Raw genomic sequence first — 4,922 nt, forward strand, 5'->3', positions numbered from 1 at the left:
CAGTCCCCAAACTAATCCCACTGCCCGAAATCAGTCCTCAATCTAATCCCACTGTTTTGTGCCAGACACCAAACTAATCCCACTGCCCCATGTCAGTACCCAAACTAATCCCACAGTCTCCTGTCAGTCCCCAAACTGATCTCACAGCCCCGTGTCAGTCCTGAATCTAATCCCATTGCCTCGTGTCCGTCCCCGAACTAATTCAACTACCCCGTGTCAGTCCCCAAACTAATCCCACTGTCTCCTGTCAGTCCCCAAACTAATCACACTGCCTCCTGTCAGTCCTCAAACTAATCCTAATGCCCCAAATCAGTCCTCAATCTAATTCCACTGTCTCCTGTCAGTCCCAAAACTGATCCCACTGCCCCACATCAGTGCTCAATCGAATCCCACTGCCCTGTGCCAGACCCCAAACTAATTCCACTGCCTCCTGTCAGTCCCAAACTAATCCCACTGCCTCCTGTCAGTCCCAAACTAATCCCACTGCCTCCTGTCAGTCCCAAACTAATCCCACTGCCTTCTGTCAGTCCCAAACTAATCCCACTGCCTCCTATCACTCCCAAACTAATCCCACTGTCGCCTGTCAGTCCCCAAACTAATCCCACTGTCGCCTGTCAGTCCCCAAACTAATCCCACTGCCCGTGTCAGTCCCCAAACTAATCCCACTGCCTCCTGTCAGTCCCCAAACTAATTCCACTCTCTCCTGTCAGTCCCCAAACTAATCCCACTGACCCATGTCACTCCACAAACTAATCCCACTGCCCTGAGTAAGTCCCCAAACTAATTCCACTGCCCCGTGTCAGTCCTCAATATAATCTCACAGCCCCGTGTCAGTCCCCAAACTAATCCCACTGTCCCGTGTCAGTCCCCAAACAGATCCAACTGTCTCCTGTCAGTCCCCAAACTGATCCCACTGCCCCACATCAATGCTCAATCTAATCCCACTGCCCTGTGCCAGACACCAAACAAATCCCACTGTCTCCTGTCAGTCCCCAAACTAATCCCACTGCCTCCTGTCAGTTCCATATTAATCCCACTGCCCCATGTCAGTCCCCAAACTAATCCCACTGTCTCCTGTCAGTCCCCGAACTGATCTCACTGTCTCCATCAGTCCCCAAAGTAATCCCACTGCCTCCCGTCATACCCAAACTAATCCCACTGACCCATGTCACTCCACAAACTAATCCCACTGCCTTCTGTCAGTCCCGAACTAATCCCACTGCCTCCTGTCACTCCCAAACTAATCCCACTGTCGCCTGTCAGTCCCCAAACTAATCCCACTGTCGCCTGTCAGTCCCCAAACTAATCCCACTGCCCGTGTCAGTCCCCAAAGTAATCCCACTGCCTCCTGTCAGTCCCCAAACTAATCCCACTGTCTCCTGTCAGGCCCCAAACTAAGCCCACTGCCTCCTGTCAGTCCCTAAACTAATCCCACTACCTCCTATCAGTCCCCAAACTAATCCCACTGCTTCAAATCAGTCCTGAATCTAATCCCACTGCCCTTTGCCAGACACCAAACTAATCCCACTGCCCTGGGTCAGTCCCCAAACTAATTCCACTGCCCCATGTCAGTCCTCAATCTAATCCCACTGCCTCGTATCAGTCCCTAAACTAATCCCACTGTCTCCTGTCAGTCCCCAAATTAATCCCACTGCCCCAAATCAGTCCTCAATCTTCTCCCACTTTTCTGTGCCAGACCCTAAAACTCATCCCACTGTCTCCTGTCAGTCCCAAACTATACCCACTGCCTCCTGTCAGTCCCAAACTAATCCAACTGTCTCCTGTCAGTCCCCGAACTAATCCCACTGCCTCCTATCAGTCCACAAACTAATCCCACTTCCTCCTGTCAGTCCCCAAACTAATCCCACTGTCCCGTGTCAGTCCCCAAGCAGATCCAACTGTCTCCTGTCAGTCCCCAAACTGATCCCACTGCCCCACATCAATGCTCAAGCGAATCCCACTGCCCTGTGCCAGAAACCAAACTAATCCCACTGCCTCCTGTCAGGCCCAAACTAATTCCACTGCCTCCAGTCAGTCCCAAACAAATTCCACTGTCTCCTGTCAGTCCCCAAACTAATCCCACTGCCTCCTGTCAGTTCCAAATTAATCCCACTGCCCCATGTCAGTCCCCAAACTAATCCCACTGTCTCCTGTCAGTCCCCAAACTGATCTCACTGTCTCCATCAGTCCCCAAAGTAATCCCACTGCCTCCTGTCATACCCAAACTAATCCCACTGACCCATGTCACTCCACAAACTAATCCCACTGCCCCGTGTCAGTCCCCAATCTAATCTCACAACCCCGTGTCAGTCCTGAATCTAATCCCATTGCCTCGTGTCCGTCCCCGAACTAATTCAACTACCTCGTGTCAGTCCCCAAACTAATCCCACTGTCTCCTGTCAGTCCCCAAACTAATCACACTGCCTCCTGTCAGTCCTCAAACTAATCCTAATGCCCCAAATCAGTCCTCAATCTAATTCCACTGTCTCCTGTCAGTCCCCAAACTAATCCCACAGCCGCCTGTCAGTCCCAAAACTGATCCCACTGCCCCACATCAGTGCTCAATCGAATCCCACTGCCCTGTGCCAGACCCCAAACTAATTCCACTGCCTCCTGTCAGTCCCAAACTAATCCCACTGCCTCCTGTCAGTCCCAAACTAATCCCACTGCCTCCTGTCAGTTCCAAACTAATCCCACTGCCTTCTGTCAGTCCCAAACTAATCCCACTGCCTCCTATCACTCCCAAACTAATCCCACTGTCGCCTGTCAGTCCCCAAACTAATCCCACTGTCGCCTGTCAGTCCCCAAACTAATCCCACTGCCCGTGTCAGTCCCCAAACTAATCCCACTGCCTCCTGTCAGTCCCCAAACTAATTCCACTCTCTCCTGTCAGTCCCCAAACTAATCCCACTGACCCATGTCACTCCACAAACTAATCCCACTGCCCTGAGTAAGTCCCCAAACTAATTCCACTGCCCCGTGTCAGTCCTCAATATAATCTCACAGCCCCGTGTCAGTCCCCAAACTAATCCCACTGTCCCGTGTCAGTCCCCAAACAAATCCAACTGTCTCCTGTCAGTCCCCAAACTGATCCCACTGCCCCACATCAATGCTCAATCTAATCCCACTGCCCTGTGCCAGACACCAAACAAATCCCACTGTCTCCTGTCAGTCCCCAAACTAATCCCACTGCCTCCTGTCAGTTCCATATTAATCCCACTGCCCCATGTCAGTCCCCAAACTAATCCCACTGTCTCCTGTCAGTCCCCAAACTGATCTCACTGTCTCCATCAGTCCCCAAAGTAATCCCACTGCCTCCCGTCATACCCAAACTAATCCCACTAACCCATGTCACTCCACAAACTAATCCCACTGCCTTCTGTCAGTCCCGAACTAATCCCACTGCCTCCTGTCACTCCCAAACTAATCCCACTGTCGCCTGTCAGTCCCCAAACTAATCCCACTGTCGCCTGTCAGTCCCCAAACTAATCCCACTGCCCGTGTCAGTCCCCAAACTAATCCCACTGCCTCCTGTCAGTCCCCAAACTAATCCCACTGTCTCCTGTCAGTCCCCAAACTAATCCCACTGTCTCCTGTCAGTCCCCAAACTAATCCCACTGCTTCCTGACAGTCCCCAAACTAATTCCACTGCCCCGTATCAGTCCCCAAACTAAGCCCACTGCCTCCTGTCAGTCCCTAAACTAATCCCACTACCTCCTATCAGTCCCCAAACTAATCCCACTGCTTCAAATCAGTCCTGAATCTAATCCCACTGCCCTTTGCCAGACACCAAACTAATCCCACTGCCCTCGGTCAGTCCCCAAACTAATTCCACTGCCCCATGTCAGTTCTCAATCTAATCCCACTGCCTCGTATCAGTCCCTAAACTAATCCCACTGTCTCCTGTCAGTCCCCAAATTAATCCCACTGCCCCAAATCAGTCCTCAATCTTCTCCCACTTTTCTGTGCCAGACCCTAAAACTCATCCCACTGTCTCCTGTCAGTCCCAAACTATACCCACTGCCTCCTGTCAGTCCCAAACTAATCCAACTGTCTCCTGTCAGTCCCCGAACTAATCCCACTGCCTCCTATCAGTCCACAAACTAATCCCACTTCCTCCTGTCAGTCCCCAAACTAATCCCACTGTCCCGTGTCAGTCCCCAAACAGATCCAACTGTCTCCTGTCAGTCCCCAAACTGATCCCACTGCCCCACATCAATGCTCAATCTAATCCCACTGCCCTGTGCCAGAAACCAAACTAATCCCACTGCCTCCTGTCAGGCCCAAACTAATTCCACTGCCTCCAGTCAGTCCCAAACAAATCCCACTGTCTCCTGTCAGTCCCCAAACTAATCCCACTGCCTCCTGTCAGTTCCAAATTAATCCCACTGCCCCATGTCAGTCCCCAAACTAATCCCACTGTCTCCTGTCAGTCCCCAAACTGATCTCACTGTCTCCATCAGTCCCCAAAGTAATCCCACTGCCTCCTGTCATACCCAAACTAATCCCACTGACACATGTCACTCCACAAACTAATCCCACTGCCCCGTGTCAGTCCCCAATCTAATCTCACAGCACCGTGTCAATCCTGAATCTAATCCCACTGCCTCGTGACCGTCCCCGAACTAATTCAACTACCCCGTAACAGTCACTAAACTAATTCCACTGTCTCCTGTCAGTCCCCAAACTAATCCCACTGCCTCCTGTCAGTCCCCAAATTAATCCCACTGCCACCTGCCAGTCCCCAAACTAATCCCACTGCCCGAAATCAGTCCTCAATCTAATCCCACTGTTTTGTGCCAGACACCAAACTAATCCCACTGCCCCATGTCAGTACCCAAACTAATCCCACAGTCTCCTGTCAGTCCCCAAACTGATCTCACAGTCTCCTGTCAGTCCTCAAAGTAATAACGCTGCCTCCT

This window comes from Mobula birostris, unplaced genomic scaffold (genome assembly GCF_030028105.1).
Source record: "Mobula birostris isolate sMobBir1 unplaced genomic scaffold, sMobBir1.hap1 scaffold_2974, whole genome shotgun sequence".
In the NCBI taxonomy this organism is placed as follows: Eukaryota; Metazoa; Chordata; class Chondrichthyes; order Myliobatiformes; family Myliobatidae; genus Mobula; species Mobula birostris.